We start from the raw sequence: 26,496 nt of genomic DNA on the forward strand, positions 1-26,496 counted from the left end.
AAGTCTGGCACTTTTGTTTGCTTGAGATTGCTAGGAAAATCAAACTTTTGCATAGTGTCCAAAGAATAGAATGCGCGTTAGAATTGAAGGAAGAAATATTGAGAAAAAAAAATGTGATTTTCTCGAAACCCTCACAAAGCCTGTTTTAAGTAGGTGATGGAAAATTCCAATGAAATTATGCAAGCCTTTTTGATTTCTAGGATCGCAGAAATGTAGACTGATTGAGCCGATCTTGAAATCATTCTTTCTGCTGCATTTGATTTGAGCATGAATAAATTCTATGTTGTTTGTCATGCTACTATTTTCATATTTCTTAGATTTCTCGGGGCCACTAAGAATAGGGGTGGGGGAGTCATTCGTTCTAATAATGCATTTTGGATTATGAATCAGCATCTAATGCTGAGTAGCAAAAAAAAAAATTAAATAAATAAATAAAAGGGAGGAGTTAATGGAACCTTTCTAAACATAGAGGAAATGTTCCATGAAATGCTATTATTAGTTCCAAGAGTCACTGCTGACATTTGCAGGACAGTGTGATAAACTTTCATAGTGATTCAGTGGATATAGGCATTTTTCATTGCATTGCTCCATGAGGAGACTCAGGCAGAGAGAGATGAAGAACTTCATAGGTCCACAGAGTGTAAAATCCATGACTAACCTAATCTGTTTTGTTTTCTTTCTGGAAAAATACTCAATGGAGATTTCTTCCCAACTTCCCTTTTCAACTTGTTCTGGCCATTACGAAGGCCTAGCCAATGTAATCTCAGAGAATGAGAACTGCTACTTCCAGGATTGTAGTAATATAATTTGCACAGCCCAATAGTTTTCTTCTTCTTATGTCCTAAACTTTGGAAGCTGTCTTTGAGAACTACAAAAGTACAAGCATAATGGAAGCTAGGCTCGTGAAGCATCATTTGGAGATAGCCACTAACTAACTGGGGTGTTTGTTATAGGCTTTTCATAAAGAACACTGAGATATCTGCTTATTAACCTCCTGACATGGCAGTTTGTTTATTAAAGCAGCTAGTGCTATTCTAAAAAATTAGGTAGTGCTGGTTTGTAGACACAGGATTTGAAATGAAGTATGCATTGCCCCAAAGTAGGTATTCTTTTTTTTTAAGATTTATTTTTATATTTTTATTATTTTTTTATTGGAAAGGCAGATATACAGAGAGGAGAGACAGAGAGGAAGATCTTCCATCCGATGATTCACTCCCTAAGTGAGCGCAACGGCCGATGCTATGCCAATCCGAAGCCAGGAGCCTCTTCCAGGTCTCCCACGCGGGTGCAGGTTCCCAAAGCTTTGGGCTGTCCTCGACTGCTTTCCCGGGCCACAGGCAGGGAGCTGGAAGGGAAGCGGGGCTGCCGGGATAGAACTGGCGCCCATATGAGATCCCGGGCGTGCAAGACGAGGACCTTAACCACTGCGCCACTGCACCGGGCCCAGTAGGTATTCTTAAACCCATCCCCACTACTAGAGAAGGCAATGCCTCCAATAATAGTAATAATAAGGCACACCATCTTTGCAAACTCTTTCCCAAGCCTCAATCTAGTTCTGGTTGCTACCAGAAAGTGCATTTCCCCCATCAAGGAATTTAAAATCATAAAAAAATATGTTACACTTCATACATTACAATGAAATGATGACAATGGCTGTTTATTTATTACAACTTGGTTGCTGATTTATTGGTTCCATTGATTGAGATCATTTTTCACAATTGCTCCCCACACATAGAAATTATTTAGGCTTCAATGAATAAAAATAGGAAGTTATTTGTCATCTCACACAATGGAACATATGAAGTGAAATATGCATTGGAATTTCACAAAATAAATGGGAAGTTACTTTGGTTTCTGGATGCTTTCATGATAATTAAGAGTGATAAAGACCACTATCAAAATGATACTGTAAAACCTATTTTTCTAGCACATTGATCTAAAAAAAATCTTTTTGTAGATATTAGTCCTGTTAGCATATAAAAAGAGTTGCATTGGTTGAATCACAATGCCCTGATTTCAGAATAAAATAATCTACCTGAGAAATTCAGGAACAAATGCAGTGTCTGTTGAGCCACAGAAGGAGTAATTGTTTTGGAAAAATCTTCTTATCTCACAAATTATATAAGATGGAAATAATATCATGTTGCTTTGAAACTGTGTTGTTTTGAGGGGCACTATGGAAGTTATTTGATTATCTGAATAGAACAAAATCTACAGAAAATAAACAGTCGCTATCCTCTGCTTACATTATCTAAAAGTAAAAATATTATCTGAAGAAAATTCCTTCCCCATCTCTGCTTTTGGCACTTGAAATCGTTAAGCTATAATGCCAAAATCTTTAAACATAAACGTGTTCTTTGGCTAAAAAAAAAATACAGACGTGGCAATTTAAGTTTGCTGAAAATGATTTCTTTTGGAGTTTGTTCCCAAAGTAAACTGTGAACAGCAAAGAGAGAGGGGATAACTCAATGCTATAATGAGGGCAACAAGTTCAGAAAGATGAACCTTCCAAAAAGTAGTTTCTTCCCGTTTCATGCTCTGCCCTGGGCCAGTTTGGCAATCAAATTTTAGCTTCAGAATTGTGTGCATAAAGAGAAGTAGAAATCAGATGCATGTCTTGGTCTTGGCGATATAGTGTGAACATATATTCACATTCCATGTATATCTTTTAATACCAAAGAACATAGCAATAAAAGCTTCATAAAAGCTTCAAGTTGGTCATAAGCATTCATTGACAAAGTTTTTTGGTGATAACTATCACATTGATAATCCATTTTATGCCATAGTTGTAGAACTTAATTTTAATATGCAGAGAACTTTATATTCAATTTCCCTCTGCTTATTAATCCCACACAATATTAGGAATGGAATCTCAAAATAACATTTCTTCCAAGATAATTTTTTCACACCTTCCCAGAGTACTTTAAATACTAAAATACAGCATAAGAAAATTTTCAAAACATATCTTCCAACCTGACATATTTTACAATAGCTGTGTCCTTATCAACCTAATTCTTTCTTCACTGGTAGAAAGGATGACTACAAAGCCAGGTGATGGAATAAATGCAAGTAAATTTATCTTAGGTTACACCTGTGTTCCATAGTTCTTACTTGTGAAGGACACTGCTGTGAAGGCAATACAAGAGACGGGAAGGGAACTAAAAGGGATACTTTTTCTTTTTCTTCAGGAGAATCATTTGTCATATCTTTTCTTTCTAACCTCAAAAGAGGGGATCGTGTGGCCAGATTCTGTAATATTGGTAGGACCTATTCTCCAGGACACAGGGTTCCTGTGTTGAAGCAGCTTTCAATACCTACCTCATCTTGGTTTTTTTTTTTTTTTTTGGTAATGACAGGTGACAGGAGGCCCTTCTCCGATGTTTCAGCAGAATCTAACATCTCTAATTCTGTTGGCAACTCTAATGAGAGGCAGGCATGCAGTAGGTTAGGAGAGAAATATGAATTTCCAGAACTGCTTAACCAAAAAACTTAGAGCCATCTTCTACTACAATCGTATCTATATGAAGCCACATTTCTTATTTAAAATTTATATAACTAAATTGAAATGGCATCCATTTGCACTGACTATACCTAAATCTGAAAAGATAAACAGGAAGTATCCATCACATTTTCGGCACATTAGAAAGTTCAAATAGTACTAAATTGTACATAGAGGTTGTGAACATACCTTCCTACCAGCAGAATTTCTAGAAAGTATTCTCGAAACTTGATGATTGACTGAGAGGAAATCAGTGCAATTTGTCTACTTTTATTTTGCTCAGTTTAGATAGTATCAACAAATCTCTTATCCAGAGGCCAAAGGAGGTGAACATGGTCTAGGTAATTGGAAAAATCTTTTCCTTTTCCACTGGACAGTACAGATTTGCCTAGTGGTCATTACTGTGTGCATTTATCATAATGTATTGGAAGTGCTAAAGTAAGTGATGTTTAAAATGGGAAGTTATCAATGTCGGTCTTATAGGGTAGATAGGACTTGGAGCTATTCCACTTCGTGCCAAATCGTTTACATTAGAAAATGAAGGGATCAAAAATGAATATGATGCAACTTCTCCTTTACCTTTATCCTAAACATTTCAAATGTTGCATAATGTATATAAGTATATAAATGTTACATAATGTATATAAGTAAATGCTACATGGGGAAATTAAGATAAAGTGTTATTCATTTGTTTAAAGAAAATTGCAAAAAAAGAAACCATAACCAAAACAAGAAAGCTAAAGTTCAACAGAAATGGAGCTTTAGAATAAAATAAAACCAGGGGAAACTTGACATGTTCCTCACAGGCATTGAGGAGGATCCCATTTTCCCCCAGTCTGGGAAGCCAAATCATATTGTAAAAGGCAAGGACCAAGGAAAGTTCAGCAGGCTGAAAGGTCTTGGATCTTCAGCTGCTTGACATTAGGGCTCCAGGAATATCAGGCAAAGGGCCTCCCTGAACATGCTTAGCAAGAGATGCCTCCAAAAGGCAAGTGTCACCCTAAACCTAAAGGGGAATTGTCAGTAACGTACGGCTACCAAGGAGAACAATATCGAACTTGATGCAGGTGCTATGAAGGCAAGCCAGTAGTGTGAGGCCCGAGTCTTCTTGGCTCCCCGTCACCTTGTTATGCAGCTGAAAGGAAGTCATCCACTATCTTTGTGATGTTGGTTGCTTCTCATGTGGGATAAAGGATTGACTTGCCTCTAGAGTGGGCTTTGATGAGGGCTCAGTTAACAAGGCACAGTTTATGATACAAAACTCACAGCATGAATTGTGCTTCTGATCGCTATCATATGTAAAAAGCAGGGAGGTTTTCTGAGTCACTCACTTCCCATTGCAGACAGGAGTGAACGGAGCCCGAGAAGAAATGAAGGGTGTCTGAACTGAAAACAGGGCTTAAATATGGTATTGTAACCCCAGATCACAAGGAGATCACACAGGCCACACACTGGACGTCTAAGTCCAGAAGCCATCAAGTATTCAGGTGCCAGGTTGTGAGACCTGTGCCTGAAACAACTGAATATTATTTTCACAAATAACACAAGGCAAGCGTGTCTGCAGGAGTCAGGAAGAGGGCCTGTCTCTGAGGCAACGCACAAAGTTATTTAAGCTGCGCAGTAAGTCCCCAGGCTATGTTCGAAGTGCAAAGCTGAGCGGGCCTCATATTGGATGCTGCAATTCTTAGGAAGAGAAAAAAGAAATGTCCCAGCTTCATCATTGCTCAAGGTGAACTGAAATAAGGCACATTGCGAGCTGCTTGCAGCCAAATGCATTTACTATCGTGTGTGCTGTGCTCAGCTACCGTGGGTCTCACAATGCTGTCTTTCAGTAGCCCCAGGAACACTCACTGTAAGTAGGCAAAAAATATCGGAGCCTTGTGAGGCATGGATGGCCTCTCTTATTGCACGGGAAACAGTCGGAATCTTTCTTCATTCTGCTTATCTCTGGCTTTGGCACTGAGTGTGGGGATGCTGAGCACTACAAAAGATTTCTTGGTACTCTGGTTCTACATTTTTATGAAAATGTATTAGAGACCTAACTAAATTTGTTTGAATCTGTGAGGCCACATGCTGGTACCAGAACCTGTTTTAGAACCTGAAGCTCTGAAATTTGCTCCTGAAAGTTTGAACCTCCCAGGCTTTAGGGAGTTGTCCTGGAGCCCCTTGTAATCACATTTAAAATTATGTTTTTATTCACAAATTATAGGAGAAGCATTGTAAAACTGGTTTCTCAAATTTTACCAGGATTGTAGCTGTGAAATAGTCCCCAATTATAATTTGTTGACAAAATCCTCAATCTAAGATCTTAGTCTAACCATGCAGTTGCCGTAAAACGAATCTAGCTTGAAAATGCTTCATACACAGTTCAAGCTCACTTGGGAGGTCAAGGCATCCAGGGCAGGGCAAGCTTTGTGGTAAGCAAGTGCTTTTGCCACTTGGGGCATCCACGTTCCATATCAGAGAACATAGGATTGAATTCTGCTGCTGATTTCCAACTAGCTTCCTGCTTAGGCACTTTGGGAAGCAGTAAGTGACTGTTCCAGTGCTTGGGGCCCTGCTATACATATGGGAGATTCAGACGGAATTCCAGGCTTTTGTCTTCAACTTGCCTCAGCCCTGGCTGTTGTGAACATTTGGGCAGTGAGCCATCAAATGGAAGATCTCTGTCACTACCATTCAAATAAATGAAAGCAAGAAAATATTTCCTTTAAAAGGGGAGAGAATATAGGGCCAGGGCTATAGTATAGGACACTAAACCTCTGCCTGCAGCACCAGCGTCCCATTGTGGGAACTGCTCCGTGTCTCAGCCACTCTGCTTCTGATCCAGCTGCCTGCTGAAGGCCTGGGAAGGCAGCAAAGGCGGCTCTTATCCATGGGCCCCTGCTCCCGTGTGGGAGAGCTGGAAAAAGCTCCTAGCTCCTGTTTGGTATAGGCTTGCCTCCAGCCACTGCAACCACCTGGGGAATAAACCAGCGGAGGGAAGATTTTTCACTGTCTCTTGTGTCTGTAACTCTGCTTTTCAAACAAAAATTAAAAAAAAAAAAAACAAAATGCTTTAAAAAAAAAAAAAGTAGAGGGATGTAGTACTTTACAAACGGCAGTGTGCAACCTTCATGTAAGATCAACCCAATTAGTTTGATTTTTGTCTCTTCTTTATCTCTTTACTATCGAACTTTCAGTCTCAGATGAGGGCTTTGCCGTAGTTTTAACAGGAATTATCTTCCCAACTCACAGACACGTTTGAGCCCAAAGCCTTATATTGACAATTAATTGACGTTAATCGTCATACACTAAAAACGGAGGCCTCGTCCGGAGCCCTCTTGAGGTCACGGAGAGCCGGCATTTGCAAGCTTGTTCTCGCGAGAAAACAAGAGAAGTGAGCTCAGCCCAGCTGTCTCGCGTTGGCTCATGAGGCACGCCTCGCTCCGCGTAAGCTTCACTTGCCAGGACCCACATCAGACGCCAGAGCGATGGGCCGCCGAATCTTGAGCTCCGTGCCTCCAAAACCGTGAGTCAAAATATACCTTTCTTTATAAGCTTGGTACTTTAAAGGGAAAGCTGACTAGTGAGGACTTGCCAGAGTGACAAGAAATCTCTTGCAATTCCAATCTTCCAACCCGCTACCTGAGCAAACGGTAATTAGGAGAACTGACGGCAATTGGTGCAACCGAGAGTGACATTCTCTATGGCAAACGAATCACTGGTGTACAGTGGACCTCAGCTAGGGCAGTTTTGCACATTTGTCCCTGTGGTTGTTCAAACTTGGGGAGTGCTCTTGGTATCCTGTGAGTTGGAGGGTAGTGGTGTTGCTCAACACTGGGCGATGCACAGCTGAGTCCCTCACGCTCAGACTTAAAACCTGACTTCAAAATCATTAGTGAAACATTGGAAAAACCTGCTATGGCCAGTGTAACGGGAGACTGCTCAGGCCTGGAGGTCACGCCAATGAGACAGGGAGGCGGAGGGAACACTCACGGGGAGATAACAGTTTCTAGAGGCGTTACGTCGTATGAGTTTTCTTTTCTTTGGTCTAAAACTAGGCAGCCCCCCTTCTCCAACCCGGTTTGTATTTGTTTAGAGCGCCAGGGCCGACCTGTTGCTCTTCTCTCTCGCACCCTGTCCTTCCCTCCCCATCTCCGCCTCTCTCTCCCCACCCCCTCTTCTACTCCCCTGCTCCCCCGCCCTCCGCCTCGGTCTTGTACCATCTCTCCCTCTCTGCCCCAAACTCTTTCTCCCACATTCCCTCTTTCCCCCTTCTCTCCTTGCCTTCCGAATTTAAAAAACAATAAGTACCTTTCAATAAAATGTAACACTGGCTATTGACTTTTTTTTTTTCATATCATTCCTGACTTCTTTCTTGACGTCAAAGACCCGGGTCCTATTCGGTCCTTGCTGTCCTGTGCCATCTAAACTTAGAATGGGAGAAAGTAATTAAATGTCAAAACACAGAAGGGAGAGGTTTCCACGGGGAAAGCGAGGGTTGTGGCAAGGGAAGCCGAGCTGTCTAAGAGCTGCCAGTTGTGGAATGCTTATGTTAGGTCAAGTACTGTGCTAAGTATAATTTAGTCTTGTTATTTAATCCTCAAAAAGAAAACAGTGAAGCTATTCTTATACCCATTTTAGGATGTGAGGCTCACCAACTCATACAGGCAGAGAAGTATTTCAAACTCATAATTTTGAACTCCAGAACCTGAGCTGTCGCAACATTATCTGGTCTCTTAAGATCATATTTGGAATGCAGTTTCAGTTACTTAGAATCTTTTAAGGTGTTTCAGGCTGGTCTTATCTCCATTTAAAAGACAAACTTGCCCTGCAAAAATATTGCATGGTTTGCATGTCTTCTAAAAGCACATACATCTCATGGTTTTGACTTGTATAGTTTAGGTGACTGAATTCAGTCTGTTTCATTTTGCTTGTTTATGTCAGGTTTATGGAAGGTCAGATATGTTTTAGTATGTATATTTCCTGATTTTTTGCCTATTCTTTATCATCAAATGTTCCATTTCAAACTGTTTGCTGTAGGGCTGTTGTGATTTACTTTACTGATCAATTTTTGGGACTAGATAAATTTAACAAGTGATAGATATTTCCAAACATACAATAAGATGTATATATATAATTAAAATTTACTGCACACTTTAGGTTAAGCATTTCCTGGACATTATTTCTCATGATTCATCAAAATGGTCTTTGTACAACTCTAAGAAGTAGGCACCATAACTATTCTTGTTTTAATTTTAACAAATCTGAGGACTGAAGAAGTTGAGTAGACCCTCCAAAGTTAGTCCAACGAGGCAAGAGATAATGACTCCAGTAACTGAGTCTCCACTCCCTTAAGACAGACCTGGATTCTGCTTCTGGCCTCACCCTGGTCCATTCTGGATGTTGGGGACATTTAGGGAGTGAACCAGCAGATGCGGGGCCTTGCTCCACTTATGATTCTGTCTTTCTGCCTTTGAAGTAAAAGGAAAACAGTTTTTCAAAATTTGAAAGTAGCGACTTTTCCATCTTACGCTCCTTGACAGTAGGCTGGTATTTTTGATCTTCCTCTGAAGCCATCTGAATATCAGTGAGCGGAATGCCTAGAATCTTCAAAAAGAAAAATAGCCACAGAGGGAAATGGGTAAAGCTGTATTCATTCAGACGAAAGAAAAAATAGGTTTGCATCTAGGAAGGAAGTAAGAAGAATTCCATGTGTTTGCTTGTTGTACTCACTCCTGTACAGCCTGTAAGGAAGCAGAGCGTGATTGATGACCTTTTCCATTTATCTCAGAGAGATTGTCTTTCATGTGTTATCCAAGAACTGAAACAATTTGAAACGGAAGCAGAACGGGTATAAAATAAGCTTTGAAAACAAGTCATATGCAAGTCTACTTATTGTTTGAAAATATGAAAGTCACTGCAAAATGATAAAACAATGTTTTTTTTCCAGAAATCCATATTCAATACCTTTGTCTGCAGCAAAGATGAACCCTACAATGGTTTGCTAATAAATCAGTGGTTTTAAACTACAGTAACAATGTAAAACACTGGGTTATTAGCAAACCAGTTGAGATGTGTCTCCTACCACATACTCGTTGTGTGACCTTGAGCAAGAGTCTGAGTCGCAGTTCTCTCATAAATGATGAATTGCAAACAGAAACATGAAATATACCGAAGATTAAGGTGATGTTATTTATTACCATATGGTGCATCTTCTCACTCAGTCTTTTGACCTTCATGTTATAAATCTGCTGCCTCAGACACAGAAGGCTTATCCAGCCAAATGTGCCCTTTCAAAGGTCCGCTATAAATCCCCTTCGTGACGTGTCCATGAGCTCCAGTCTTTTCAGAAGACTTTCCCTTTGGATTAGAAATAATCTCAAGCCTTCCACTGTAGTTTGCAGTCTTGACATACTGAATGTTGTGATGATTTCTCTAATCATTGCATGTGTTGTTGGATAGCTTGTCTCCCTATCATGCATATCCCCATTCGTTTCAGTTTTTTCTTCTGTGCGTTTTGATGAATTGGGCTTTTCAGAGAGTTTCCCCACTCATCTAAATGATGTTATTTCTTTTGAGTTTTTTTCTATTTTTAATCCTTCAGGAGCCCCCTTTTTCATTCCTGGTTATTATAATTCAGTGGGTCTCAAAGATTTCTCAGATTTGTAATCTTTTTTTAAAAAAAGCAAATATCTAAGTCTTGATTTAGTTACTACATGGTGTCCTTGCAATTTCCCTTTGGATTTAACTCAGTGTGTGTTTCTTAGTTCTTAAGATGGGTTATCTGCTGGCTTATTTTTAGTCTTTTTTACTTTTGTCCTACATGAATTTAAAACTCAAAATTTCCTTGAATGTCTACATTAGGTGCATACTATCCATTTTAATATTTAATGTCATTATTCAGTCTAAGCCTCTTCGGAATTTATATCAAAATATTTTTGACCATGAAGTTATTTAGAAGTTCATTTCTTAAATGCTGGTCTAGTTGAATTGTATTCAAATAATCAAACAGTTTACTTCATTGAGTATGGTGTCATTATATCTATAACAATGATTTGGACCTTTTAAATCTTGTGATTTCTCCTATAGCCACTATAGGATTATTTTTTAATTGCCTGTGTGCTCTTAAAAAGAATATGTATTTTATATATTGGGTATAATGTTTATGCCTAGGTATGCATGAAGTATATGAGGTCTATTTATATAGAGGTATATAAAGAAAGAGTGACTTTTATTTTTTATTCTTATTTTCCATGTTATAGTTTTGTAGGTGTAGGGCCTCACCCCTTTCCTTCCTTTCCTCCCCTTTCCTCCCTCCCCTCAATACCACCTGTTGTTCCCTGTATTTCACAGTAGCATAGTCCTTCAGTGTCAGTATCAACTTCAGCACTCTGCTCTTTACGTGTGTCATGACATCGTAGGTATGAGCAAGGGTTAAGTGCCTAGTATTTTGCTGTCAACGTATTTTTAACAGTTTTATTGGGGTGCTCCTTTTATTTGGTGATGGAGATGCATACTGCAGTTCTTTGGTTTGCAGTACTCTGGTCTCCGTTACGCCGTTCATTAATGAGATTACAAGTGTATGTTCATTTTCCTTTATATCTTTTGGTTTTACATTTTTGATGAAGGTTGTCTTATATCACAGAGGACATATGATATTTGTCCTTTGGGGATTGGCTTATTTCACTAAACATAATGGTCTCTAATTGGGACCCCTTTATTGCAAATGGCACCGTTTCTTTTTAATGGCTGAGTAGTATTCCACAGAGTAGATGTATCATAGTTTCCAATCTTTTAATGGGCTCCTAGGCTGTTTCCATGTCTTTGCTATTGTGGCTTATGTTGCTATGAATATAGGGATGCAGGTTGCTTTCTCATGTTGAAATATGTTGTTACTCATTTTTGCATGATTGTTCTACAACTTCTGACCATTCATTCATTGAATGTTCAGTTTTACTAAGTTTTAAGCAGTGTTACCACTTTTCATGGTCTATATCATTTAACACTCAAAGCCATTCTGTTACATTTGAGAAATGAAACCAAGACTCTAGGAAGTAATTACTAAATATCTTCACCTATTATGATAAGATGTAGAGAAGGGAGAGTGAGCCAAGATCGATGCTAGAATCCAGTTTTATATTACTCCTCCAATTCCATGTAAAATTATTTTAGGTAATAGTTCTTTTTGTTTATACTGCAAAAAAAAAATGGTTTGTTTTCCTCCATTTGTGTATTCTGCAAAACCCTTGAGCATTAACTTCTCCTTACCTAGAAGTGATTTTCTTTGGCGCTGTTGCAGCTATATTCTACAGAGTGTAGAACTAAAGACTGATGTAATTCTTGCCTGAAAGGTTAAATTCTGCTACTAATTGAGACTTAACAGTACCCCATTGGGAATCTGTGCTGGGATCACCATTTGAGAAGGATGGATGGGTAGATGGATAAACAGATGGCTAGACTGTTAAGCAGGAATTAAAAATTTGTAACACTCTTTTATGCAGAATATGTATACACAATTGTTGAATTCTCTGTGATAGTTTGATTCTTGTTATTGATATGTGATATGTGAAACTAGTTAATACTTATCTCAGTAAACATTTTTAAAATTAAAAATAGAGTTCCCCAACATTGCGGTATATTACACTAGTACCTGGGACCTGTTTTACCACACTTGTAGTTGACTCCCAAGACAAATATGAAATGAATATATTTTGTGAAAAAGAAATTAACAACTTTTTTATTTACATCATACACAAGCATACATGGTAGATAAATCCTGGAACTAGACCATGGGTGAATATTTCCCAAATAAAAATCATTAGCTTTGCTGCAAATGTACTTACAAATTATGTTTCAGAGGCTCAATGACTTAGCTCATGTTATTGTGTAACAACGGAGCAGTGTCACCAACAATGAAATTTCTAGTTGGGGACTTTTCTGCAGTTTCCTACATAAGTTTCAAACCACAAATCACTTACATTATCCAGGTATTATGAACTTTAAACGGTCTCCAAGGAAAACATCCTACAAACCTTATCTCGTTGTTAGCATAACTGCAAGAAATTACGGTCAGTCCCTACTGAAAAATGTATGAGACAAGATAATAAAAACTGGGGATTGTACAATAAATCATTTTGACCAGGTCTGGAAGTAATAAACATAGATCAACTAAAAAGCAAGCACATTGACTAATGGCACTCTCATGGTTATTTCTTTGGGGAATAACCAGTTAATCTTTTCGCTGAACATGTGTCATTGTAGAACAAGAATCATTTTGTCTTATTTTTTTATTATTGTTGTTGCTTCATTATTTTTCAAAAACTCGCAAGTTTGAGGCTGACTTTGTAAACTGCAAAACTGAAGCATAAAGTACATAGGAATTCGAGCCGTGGAGAGTGATCTTGCAATAGTTTTTTCATCTTAATGTTATGTTACTGTTCCAATCATTCAAATGGTAGTTTATAAAATTAATTAGTTTTGTACAGCAGTTGATATTGGAACCTTTGGGTTTAAATTTAGATTGAGAAAGACTAAAAATAGAATGGCAGAAATAAACTATTTGATGTACATACTAGTTTCACTTATTACAGTGAAAACCAAAAAAATCATTGAGCTGTGGAATAAAAAAAAACCTGAGAAGAGTTGGTTGGGTGTATGGAGAACTATTTTCTTGGATTCTTGAAGTGGCAAATGGCAAACTGTTGTGGTAGTTTTGAGCTTTATTGTACCTTTGTTATCAGTTCTAACGCTGACTTAGAAGTTTTGTGACAATCAGTATCACTCAAAATTTGTGGCACTTGGATGGCTGAAGAGGCCCGTTTTTTAAAAAGAGCCTAAGGAGGTGCAAAATCTAATAAATTTCATGAATTTAAAGTATATGCTTTGATGTATTTTGCCACTGGGGTTATATACCTTTGGAATCATCACCACGACCAGGGTAATGAACACATCCATCACCCATAGAGGTTCCCTTATGTCCTCTTCCAGTCCTTGCTTCCTGCCTATCTCTGCAATTGCTGCATGGGCATTAATTAATCTATTTTCTGTCATTATACATGGATTTGTATTTCTCAAATATTTATATAGGTTTATATAGAAAAATATATGTACTCTCCCCTGCCTTTTATTAAGCATAGCAGTTTCAAAATCCATTCAATAATATTGCATGTATTGATGACTTACTTGCTTCCATTGTTAAGTAGAACGTATTTGCTAATTGGCAATTTGTTTTTATCACCTATTAATGAGTATGTGAAGATTTAAATTCTTTATTATAATATATAAGGTTGCTCTGGACATCATTGTGCAAGTCTTTGCAGGGACATAACTCTTCAGTTCTCTTAGGGAAATATTTAGCAGTAAAAGGCTAAATCATATCAATTGAAGTTAAGAAATAAGTTTTTTTTTCCCTAACTGTGATTTTGCAGATCTAATGGAAGGGTATGAGTATCAGTTTTTCCATGTTCTTACCAACATTGATTTTAAGTTTTTAAACTTTAACCAGTCTAACATGTGTGAAGTGATTTCCCATTGTGCCTAGAATTTTTTTTTCCTAAAACTATTAATATTGTCATATTTTCTTATATTTTTAATGAAAATCGTCTGTTTTGAAACTTGGACTGCTTTCTTATTGCATTTTTAATAAACATTTATTTATTTTTATCAAAAAGGCAGATCAGATTTACAAAGAGGAGAAGAGACTGAGAGAAAGATCTTCCATTAGCTGGTTCATTTGCCAGGGGGCTACAATGGCTGGAGTTGATCTGACTCAAAGCCGGGAGCTTCTTCTGCATCGCCTATCAGGTTGAGGGTCCCAAGACTTTGGACCATCTGCTATTGTTTTCCCAGGCCATAAGCAGAAGATTAGATGGGAAGTGGGGCATCCAGGACTTGAACTGGTGCCTATATAGGAAACCAGTGCTTGCAACATAAGAATTTATGTTGAGCCTTCCTGCCTGGCCCTCTGGTTGCATTTTTAAAGACTCCACATATTCTTAATACAACTCTTTATCATAACAATTTTTGTAACTATTTTCTACCAGTGCATTTCCTTTTCATTCTAACAGAATTCTTAAAATAATGAGTTCAACTCTGATGAGTTTAAATTTTGAAGTTCAGACTTTCATGAATTTTCCTTTTGGACTCCAAAGTTATCTGCCTAACTCAGGATCTTAAAGTCTTTAACATTTCTTCAAATGTTTTCTAACTTTAGAACTTACACTTAGTTAAATTGTTCATTTTACCTAAATTTAATGTACTAAATATGAATTACAATTGAGTTTGTTGAAAATAATTATGAATTTTAGATGCCTGGATGAGGCTCTGAGCTTCAGACCAACTCAGTTCTGGTTATGGGGTCCAATTGTGAAGAGAACCAGCAGATGGAAGATTTGACTCTATCTTTCCTTCTCTCCGTAAATCTGTCCTTTTAATAATAAATAAATAAATACCAATTAGGAAAATAATTATGAATTTTAAGCACAATTGTCTGTATCATTTTCTGCTTCATTACCTCTTTATTACCATTAAAAATAATTTTCCAATAATATGAGACAGTTTTTGTAGCTTTTGTCTCATATATATTTTCCAATAATTTGAGACAGTTTTTGTAGCTTTTGTCTCATATATTATTGGAAAATTATTTTTAATAAATACAGTCTTCAGTATAGTGTCTAACACAAGGAATAAGCACTTTTGTGCTTGATTTTAAGGGGATAGCACTTAGTCTTTTATCACTACATAGAAAAAAACTAAGGGTTTTGTTTGTTTGTTTGTTTTTAGCACATACCCTTCATCTAATTGAGAAACATCTACTTAGCTAACAGTTTCTGTTATGAGTTTTCATTGCATTCTGTTGAATGCTTTTTCCTCTAATTAAGTGGCTATATGTTGGTTTTTTAATATAATGAAATTGTATTGATTAGCATTTATAAAGCTCACCGTGCACTTTAGGAATAAACTGCGGTTGATCACCTGTACTATGTTTTCATAATATTATATTGGCTGGCTAAAATATTGTGTAGAGTGTTTGCATTTACCTATAGATTTCTTACAACATCTTTCATTAAATAATCTCATAGGACAAGTTAGGGATTTTTTCTTCCTCTTCAGTCACCCAGATAATTTTGTACAAACTTGAGATTGTTTCTCCCTTGAATATTTAGCAAGATTCACTACTAAAGCCGTGTTGTAATTTTGGGAGATTACTGTAGTTTTCTTTGTGAGATAATTTTTCACATCAAGTTCACCTTCATAATAGTGAAAGGGATAATATCATAATCTCCTTCCTATATAGTTTCTGCCTTTAGGAAGTTCATAGAGAAAATGCCACCTGTAATGTTTTCTTGTCCTATTAATATGTTATATTTGTTGTGATATAACCACTTTCCTTGCTAATATTTACAAATTCCATTTTCTGCATTTTCCTTTTGGAATGGCTCAATGATATAACCAATTTTATTGCTCTTTAAAAGATAATTTCTGGGCCTGGCACAGTAACCTAGCGGCTAAAGTCCTCACCTTGCATGGGCTGGGAATCCCCTTTGGGTATCAATTTGTGTTGCAGTGGGCTCACTTCCCATCCAGCTCCCTGCTTGTGGCCTGAGAAAGAAATGGAGGGTGGCCCAAACCCTTGGGCATCCTGCGCCCATCTGAGGGAGACCGGGAGGATGCTCCTGGCTCCTGGCTTCAGATTGGTGCAACTCCAGCTGTTGTGGCCATTTTGGAAGTGAAATCAGCAGACAGAAAGTCTTCTCTCTGTCTCTCCTCCTCTCTGCCTCTCCTCCTCTCTGCATACCTAACTTTCTAATAAAAAAGATTTCTACTGATGTTTCTGTTCATTTTTCGGCCTTCTTTTTCATTTATATTAGCCTTACTCTTTCTTTCCATTATCTAGTCTAATCAGCCTTTACAAAAAAGTTTCAAAGAGCAGGCACTGAGGTAGGTCATTGAGTTGTCACTTCACCTGTTGCATTGGCATTGCATTATTTGCACATAAGAAGGTAGGCTGGGTGAGGGATAAGTGAGCATTTGGTCTGACAGCTTCAATGGTGATTGAAGTGTCTGGATTCAAATGTGATTTCAGTTTCTACTAAAGCACATTCTGGGAGGTAGCAGTTGGTGGTGCCAGTGGTTGTTTCCCTGTCACCCTCATGGAAGACCTGGATTGAGTTCCTGGCTCAAAGTTGCAGTTTGGCCCAACTCTAGCTATGATGGGTAGTTGAGTAAGCCAGTATAACAAGTGTGTGTGTGTGTGTGTGTGTGTGTGTGTGTGTGTGTGTGTGTTTCTGTCTGCCTCTGTCCTCTCAAATAAAATTTTCTAAAGAAGATAAACAGGAATTCAGATTTTATTTGAATGGCTGCCAACAACCCATTTCCAAACAATGAGCCCAGACTCAAAAAACACCCAGGCTGGGAGAATCTCTCTAGCACTATTCATTGATTTCCGTTTGGGGACCTGTAAGTTAAGGAGCATGTCACCTGGTCATAACACAAAAGTGGAAGAAAAGTTACTAGAGCACATTTTTGAGCACTACTCAAAATCCAAGGTATTGGAAGGGATCAAATTGTACAATTTATGTGTGTGTATATATGCATAAATTATATATGTATTATTTGACACATTGCATGTTACATATATAATTTATGTAATAAGACATCCATAAACATGTTAAATACGTACAGGAAACTAAACTCACTATAAACACAAAGTATCATGTTTATTCTAAGTAGGTTGTAGGTTCAGTAACCAATGTGTACATTTCTAGAGTAAGAAACACCTGAGTTCCAGCTCTGGCTCAGGTGTGGTACCAGGAGGTACATGGGTACCAATACACATCACTAATGACAGAAAAAGTAAGGACCAGAACAGAATATCAATGCTTATGGCTACAGGGAGTATTTCAAGCATTTGCACAAAATGTTTGGTCACTGCAAGATTGGGACAAACGGAGAGCTCAGCTGTGAGTTTTCAGAATAATGCAAAGTAGAAGACTGGAAAATAATGCAGGCAGGTCTGAAGACCTCTCTCTGTTTCCTCAAAGTCATATGGAGCATGTAATGTCTCTATACATGTTCATAAATCAATACATTTTCTTCAATGTGCATTTTCCTGGAGTTGTGATAAGATTAGTATATCACAGCACAGAGTCGTGGCCAGTAGGGTCTGCTGCTTTGAACAACAAGCCATCAGTAGTACTGACTGGAATTCAGGAGTCTGAAAATCTCCTGTGAAACGTTTTTTATTAATAGTTATGGCCTTTGAGGAAGATGTCATAAAGATAAAGCAAATGACAAATTCAAAGCCTTGAGAAAATCACTTGTTGACCTTTTGACTAAGATCGAGTGCAAAGCCATGAGAAAATAATCCCCCATAAGGAAAAGATGCATGTATACTTAAGAAAACCAAGTGACATTTGAGGAAAATTTATATTTTCCCTCAAACAAATACATTTCTTTAATATAATGTCGTAACTGATATATCTATTTGCAGATTGCACCTTCAGATGAAAAATCTTTTTCTTTTTTCTGTCTCTTCCTTTTCTCTGCCTCTCAAATACATACATAAATACATCTTTTAAAAATAAAATCAATATCATTTTGTTAGCAATGGCATGGGTCAACAGACAAATTTTTAAATAGGAAGTAAGTTGGTAAAAATCTGTATAGAGTTCACAATATTCTATAACTTAAGTATGCTTATTGTTTCATAAATGATGTTCCAATGAATTCGAAAGATTTACCTCCTGCAGTATGTCTCATAATGTCATCAGAACATCATAGTTACAGAAAGAGATTGGAAACAATATGAAATGCCTGATAGACATTGGATGATAAAGTCAAAACTCCGCTAAAACAAGGCGGTATCTTCAGATAACTGGATAACATATCTTTAGTCTTAAAAATATGTAAAAATATGCATGCTGTATTGTTCACATCAAATCTTACAATTCATATCTTCCCAGGTTTTTAAGTTAGTGATATGTAACACTGATGCATTGGGTAGAGGGATGGAATTAAAATTAGGATTTAATATTTTTTAAAGATTTTTTTTTATTGGAAAGTTAGATTTACAGAGTGAAAGCGAGATGGAAATATCTTCCATCCACTGGTTCACTCCCTAAATAGTTGCAATGGTTCGAGCTGAGCCAATCCGAAGCCAGGAGATAGGAACTTCCTGTGGGTCTCCCATGTGGGTGAAAGGATATGCTTTGATCCATTTTGACACACACACATCCCAGAAACTCCAGCCAAGGCATTTCCTGTGTTCATCACCCACAGTCATCTCCTCATGTGCTTTGTAAGTGCTCCTTATTGCTACGTCCCCTCATTCCCTTAAGCAATCTTACTATGTCTTGTAAGCTGCAATTTACATTTTCTGGGACTTTCTAAAAATACAATTTGCATGTACTTTTAAAACTGGCTTCTTTGCCTAATTATTTAAGAGCTATTGGTTGTTACTGCAAATGTAAAGAATTCTTTTTTCTCTGCTGTTGAATAGTATTTTCTTGCAAGCATGAACATAGTTTGATATAGATGTTTTATCCAATTTTGCGTATTACAACCAAAGCTCCGAGCATGTATCTGCAAATCTTTGCATAGACATTGATTTATTTTTTTTTAAATGATACTGATTAAATTAGTGTTGTAGGGCAGTGGGTTAAGCTGGAACTTATGTCTCCAGCATCCCATAGGAGCACCAGTTGAAGCCCCAGGTACTCTACCAGCAATCCAGCTCCCTGCTAATTATCCTGGGAAAGCAGCAGAAGATGGTTCAAGTGCCTTGGTCTCTGCCACCCATGTAGGACACCCAGACGGAGTTTTGGGTTCCTGTCTTCTAGCTGCCCCAGCTCTGGTCATTGCAGCCAGTTGGGGGGCAAACAAATAGGTTGAAGAGCTCCTGCCGCTCTCTGTGACTTTGACTTTCAAATGAATAAACAAATTCTTGAACTACCTATCTCATTATTTACAAAGCAGAGCAACAGAGAAGCAGAGGCTGAGATCATCCACACCCTGGTTTACTTGCTAAAGGGCTTCAACATCCTGGTCTGGTTTAGACCTTCAGTCAGGAAATTCTTCCTCTGAAAGTGGCAGGAGGCCAAGGATTTGAGTCACACTGGTAGGAAGTTGGATTGGAAATGGAGCAGGGACTGTAAGTGGCACTGCAGCATCAGATGCTGGCATCAGAAGAGCAACTGAACCCAACACACCTCACTGCTACCCAAACATATATTTTTTTCTTGGGTTCATATCTTTCTGCCCATCTGAACATTATACATAAATGGAATCCTAAATACCTAAGTGGTGTTTTTTGTCTGATTTTTAAAAATTCAGCGTAGTATTTTCAGACTTCATGTATTTTATAGCTTCTATTCATAAATAATTCACTTTTTAAACTTTAAAAATGCTCTTTTCACAATTCAGGTGTTAGAAAATAAGCTTGTATTAAATTATTTACATATGATGAACGAACAAGTTTTATCTATTTCATAATACAGGTTTAGGAACTTAGTAATATGTCCCACCCACCTGGCCACATCCTTACCTACCTCCCTCTTACTTTTTTTTCTTTACACTCAGGCCAGTGTTGTGGCATAGTAGGTCACCTAATTTATTTCTCAAGGTTGTTAGTTTTATGATCTGATGTTCATTGTCTCAAAAACTGGTTTCCTATATTTTTTGCGATTGCCTGGATATTTTTGTAGGTGGCTGCATATTATTTCTGTTTTGCAATGTTTGCAGGAAACACAAATTTACATCTGAATAGAGCTCTTCTTGAGTAATATTCTAAACACACTATGACCTAGGTGTTTCACATAATCAGAAACATGATACAAATTAGCAGATTTTTTTTAAAAAAATGTCTTTTATTTATTTGAAAGGAAGAGTTATAGAGAGAGTTATGGAGAGACAGAAAGAAATCTTCCTTCTCTTGTTTTTTGTTTTTGTTTTTGTTTTCCAAATAAACAGAAATTGTTGCAACAGCTGAGGTTAGACCAGGCCGGAGTCAACAGCCTGAAACTCCCTCTGCTGTGGCAGGGCCTAAGTTCTTGGACTGGATTGCTTTACCAGGTGCATTGTCAGGGAACTAAATTGAGAGTGGAGTGGCTGGAGCTCAGAAAGTGTCACGTGAGATGCTCATATGGCAACTGATAACTTAACCAACTATGTTACAACACTAGCCCCACTAATTCACATATTTTTGTTCTTGCAGTATTCACGTCTTTTACATAATGATGCATTCCTTCACTTGTTATCCAAGAAATGAGTTTGTGTGTATTAGTCTAAGACCTTTGTTGCTGTGCATACAGCAGGGAGTAAAACCAAGAATATTCCCTGCCTTAATGAAGTTCACTGCCTTGCGAAGAAAAAGTACATTCCTACACTGAAAAAGATGTACTCTGGAAAAAGTTGGGGGATGTTACCCTATGAGCTTACTAAAAAGGTGACTTAACTCTGAGGATTTTGTAATGTATCCTCATGCTTCCATTCAGCTACATTGTCTGGGATTTACCTCTTGTACCTCTTCAGCTAAAATGTGCTATGGTGAGGATTGTAGGGAGGTTTGGAGAGCAGAGGAGGAGCAATAATCATCAATTCACTTACAGACACATTCGCTGATTAGCTGACTCTGTTATACTGAGGCAGAAGCTGGACCTAAAACTTATTTTCTTCACCTATGATCATTGTTTAGCTTCCCCATTCCTGGGCCAGGTAACTGTGTTTTTGTATAGGACATCCTTCTCAGGGCAGAAACAGAAAGAACCAGTAGGTTTCAGTGTCTCATGGCCCCAACTCATTCTGACTCTCCTTGACTTGTTTTCCCTTCCCTTCCCTAAAGACACAGAGAAAACAGCCTGCTGAGATGGCTGGATCAGCCAATTCCCAGTTTAAAAATACATTTATCTCCCTATCTATATCTGTTATACATATGTATGTACCTCACTTAGGTCCCCTATGGCTGTCTGAGTTTAAGATTTGAGAAATTCAATGCCTTTTTTTAGAAACAGAAAGATAATTATTCAAAAGGCAGAACAACGAAGACAAAGAGGAAGAGACAGAGTGATACTCTGGTCACATGTTTACTCTGATCCAGCCACAACAGCTGGATCTGGGCAAGCGGAAGCCAGGAACCAAGAACTTCACCCAGGTTCCCTAAGTGTGGAAATTGTGGTGGGCCTAAGTATTTCAGCCTCTTCTGCTGCCTTCCTAGGCAGGTTAGCAGACAGCTAGAACAGATGTAGAGCATCAAGAACTCAAATTGGCAATCTGATATAGGATGGCAGAATTATTAACAGTGCCTTAACCCATTGTGTCTATTTTAAAATTTGTTTAAATTTCAAATTTACTTGAAGAGAGAAAGGTAAGGAAGGCTGGGAGTGAAAAAATGGAGAATGAGTGTCTTTCATCTGCTGGGTCACTCCCCAGATGCTTGCAGCAGCCAGGGCTGGACCAAGCCAGTACTGGGAGCCTGGACTACATCTAGGTCTCTTATCTGCTCTCTCCCAGTGTATATTAGCACAGCACTGTATAACAAACAGAGCAGATAGGACTTTAACATGCACTGCAATATGGGGCATGGTTGTTGCAAATGAGAACTTAAACCAGTGTGCCACAATACTCACCCCACACAGTGCCACATATCCCAAGTTTTGGATCTCACTGTAATTACAGAATAACAGATGAAAAGTAGGTCATGGTTCCATTATATCATCTCCTGGAGCTAGTATGAAGCCATCTTAAAATGGAACGGCATTGAATATCTGCATTTGAGGGAAATAGCTGTATCTCCTATATGAGAAGTCATCAGGGATTCAAAAAGAGAAGGTATCTACATAAGATACTATTAGAACATTCCAGAGAGAGGATGACAAAGGCATGAAAAAAGGCAGGAATAATTAAGAAGCTGTGATTAATATGTTTGGAAGTAGAATGAATAGAATCTGGACTTTAATTTTATTTCCATACATAAGTTATTTGTGTTTTGAAAGTGACAATAAGATGTGAAAACACAGAGGAAGCAGCTAATTATTAGGAACATTGCTGAGATAAAGAATCCAAAGTGACAAAATAAAAGTAGGGACAAAGATGTCTTCTCAATAAGAAGACTTCTAACATTTCATGGAAAAATATATATTATTTTAAAAATTGTGCGTGTATCTTTTTAATTCTGCACCAGGATACATATGTTTTAATCCATTTTTCATGACCTTAAAATACACATCCTTTATTTATATGTAACTCTGCATCACCTTGCAAATTTTGACCTATTGGTCAGCACATCCCGAATCCCTGGGATTTTGTAAGAATTGCAGAATGTCAAGCCTTCACATGTACCTTCCTAAATTCATATCTGTGTCTTAACAACACCCCCACATGCATGTTGAGATGAACAAACCACTGTGAATTTTCTAGCATGTTGGAGAAAACTAAAGTCACATTTGTTCTGCTGGTCCTTTAAAATAAATGATCCAGACCAAACAAATGAGTGGTTATGGAAATGTTGAGAAAGTCCGCTCTCCACTCTCAGGGCATCAAAAAAAACCCTTCACCTTCTTCACACTTATTATCTCTAAAGTAGTATTTTAGCCTCTTCTGAGTCTTAGGAGCAGGTGGAAATCCTGACATCTTATCACCACTTGTAATTTTCGAACATCACAACAGCCTTGGTTGTCAGTGGGATTTTCCAAAGCATTTGGGCATGGAGGAGACTTAGCACAACTTCTATAATGCCAGTAATAAAAGACCTTCCTTTGGGATGCCTCCGAAGCAGATATAAAACATTATCTAGTTATGATTAAATTAAAGAAGTTTCTTCTAATGAAGGCATTTCTCCCTTCTCAATTTCCTTACACCAATAATGAACAGAAAAGGCATGGAGCTCTTTATATCACTGAATGCTTTTAATGAAAGCAAAAGTACTCAGCTTCAGAGTGGAAGCATCCAATTCCTGGCTGAGCACCCTTACCAGTAAATATTACAGTCCACTTCAACAACGTTTACCTGAGATATGCTCATGGTATCTCTCTGTGGAGCAATGCCTAGCATTTTGCGCAAATATAATTTGCTCATTTAATTTGGTAGACATCTAAATAAATGAGAGGTTATGGTCAATCCAGTTAATTTTCAATTTTCTCTTAAGTAAAAAAAAAATAGTTCTCTACAAGGTTTTGTGTATTAAGTCCACCTCTAAATTCGTTTCAAACCATCCTATTCTCTTTACTCTAGCCATATGACTTTCTGGCATTTCCTGTAACATGGGAAGGCAGTTCCTGCCCCAGGTGCTTCACATGTGTGCTTCCTCCCCACTTGTTCACCACTGGCCTACGCTTCCCTTCCCATCAACCCCTGGCCCTGATCCTTATTGACTCTACCGTTACCGTGCCTTCTTGAAGTTTCTGATCATCCCCTCAGAGATCTCCAAGTTCTACTTTTCCTTTGCCTCCCACTGCAAGTGGATTCCCCAAGATAATTTTCTCAGACTACTTGCTCTGTTTTTTTTTTTTGGAGACAGTTATCTGAATTTATAAAAATTTGTATTTCTCAACCCTTTGAGATTGAGATAATAATAGGCTACCCCTCCCCACACCAGAATCTAGTACATAATTATGGATCATAAGTAAATATCCGTGAGATTAATGCATGCATGCTTTCCTACTACCCAAAGGGATCCATGTGCCTAGGAATCTGCATGGTTCCTTTTATATATTTTATATAATGCAGTTAACCTTCTGTGCTTTTAATGCTGTATTTTGTGCTTGCACATCTAGAGCACATATTTAAGTTATCAGCTTCTGGGTGAAAAAATATACCTTTGTTGTTTAATTTCACTGTATACTGGCTGGAATATTTCCACGCACATGATGCATCTCAAGTGATGAGCAAACTATTGCTGCGTACTTCAGCGTGCTCCAATTGAGCAGTAGCTTTTAACCGTTTCAAAGTTCAAGATCCTTGGCAGAGAAGGTCGGACACTTGTAGACTTAAGGTGCATGAGTTCCTTTTCTTCTGAGGCTGAAGTCCTCGCCTTGCATGTTCCAGAATCCCATATGGGTGCTGATTTGTGTCCTGGCAGCTCTACTTCTCATCCAGCTCCCTGCTTGTGACCTGGAAAAGCAGTAGAGGACAGCCCAAAACCTTGGGTACTCTGCACCCATGTGAGAGACCCCGAAGGGGCTCATGTCTTCTGGGTTAGGATCAGCTCACCTCTAGCTATTGAGGTCAGATGGGGAGTAAACCAGCAGATGGAAATCTTTCTCTCTGTATCTCCTTCTCTGTATAAATCTGACTTTCCAATAAAAAAGTTTATTTCTATTTCAAGTTAGAGAGAGAGGAGAAGAAGAAGAAGAAAAATCTTCCATTCGTTGATTAACTCCTGAGATGACTACAGTGGCCAGAGCTGTGCCAGCCTTAAGCTGGGAGCCAGGAGCTTCTTCTTGGCTTCCCACATAGGTAGAGCAACAAAGAACTGGAGCCATCCTCGGCAGCTTTCCCAGGAACTAGATTTTTTTTTAATGCTGGAAGGAAGAGGGATGGTCCATATACATTTCTGGTACATTCAAAATAGCAATTCCAAAAATCAGTGAACCAGCCATGGTTTCTATTAACATATTAAGAGAATGTTTTATTGGATTTTTTTTCCTTAGCATTTATTCTTCTAGTGTATCTGAGTGTATAGTAGCCATTCATACATAAGTAGAGAATATATCAAACTCTAAGTACAGTGTTTTCAGGCTACAGGAAATCTCAGTGTGCTAAAAAACAGCCACCCTGGTTTTGAAATTTTCTTAGTAACAAAAGAACCAATACAATGAATGCATTTCTCGTTTTTGCTTTAAAGCTTTACTTTGTTTACTTGAAAGGCAGAGTTGCCAAAAGGGAGAGACGTAGAGGAAGAGTTTTTCCATCTACTGGTTCACTGTCCACATGGCTGCAATGGCCTGGGCTGGACCAAGTGGCAGTTAGGCCATCTTTCGCTGATTTCTCAGGGTGTGGATTGAAAGTCGAACAGCTGGGACTCAATCTGGCACCTATATATGGGATGCCAGTACTACCAGCAGTAGCTTAACCAATTACCCTACCATCCAGGCCTGGAAGTAATACAATTAAAAGAATGATCATGACCTATTCTAGTTAGGCACTGTGAGCAGTTGTGGTTAAGTGCTCCTGTACATTTTCACCATCGATCTTTTACAAGAACTCTGCCCATGATGCCTGTGTCCCAAGAGCAGAGCTGAGCAGTTTTAGAAGCAGGCTGCACTAAGTTTTAGTACCCAACATAATATAGCAGATCCATCTTTGGTGTGGCATGATTAAGGGTCACAACCCTCAGACTGCAAAGTGCCACAAATTGCTGCCTGTTAATGGGCTTACATAACAATCCCTAAGACTCTGAGATTGGCACCAGGTACGATAGCCTATGGAATATGTCATTGTCTATTATCAAATCTGAGAAAACTTGGCAATGCTGCCTTTGGGAGAAAAAAAAAAAAGCTACCCCAAATTATATAACAAGTTACTGAACTTAGCATGTATTTTCTTTTTCCAGAAATCAATTTTTGGTGGCATAGCTCTTTCACTTAAAAAAAATGGCAGCTTTTCAAATACTAAAGAAGTCATTTGAATGAGCTAAAATAGTTTGTCCCATTTTGTGGCTAATTTTCAAATTGTCTCTGAAATCATAATTTTCAAGTAAGTTGAAGGGCCAAAGATTCCAAGTTTTTATTATCATAAATAACCAGAAAAGTGCTTTTTAAATTTTCTTCTTAAGAAATTTTAACAGACATAAAGTGCTTATTTATAGGATACAATATGATGTTCTGATACAAGAAGACATTGTATAATGTCCAATTCTGTTGAACATATCTTATGCACTCAAGTATTTCTTTAGGGTGGAAACATCTGAAATCCTTTTGTTTCTTTTTAATGGTAAATATATACTACTTTAACTGTATCTGTAGTCAGTCTACCACATAGCCTCAGCATTTCTTATAGCTATATAGTTCTGCTGCCAG

Source organism: Ochotona curzoniae, unplaced genomic scaffold, assembly GCF_017591425.1.
Source record: "Ochotona curzoniae isolate NIBS_2020 unplaced genomic scaffold, NIBS_Ocur_1.0 contig_1, whole genome shotgun sequence".
Classification (NCBI taxonomy): Eukaryota; Metazoa; Chordata; class Mammalia; order Lagomorpha; family Ochotonidae; genus Ochotona; species Ochotona curzoniae.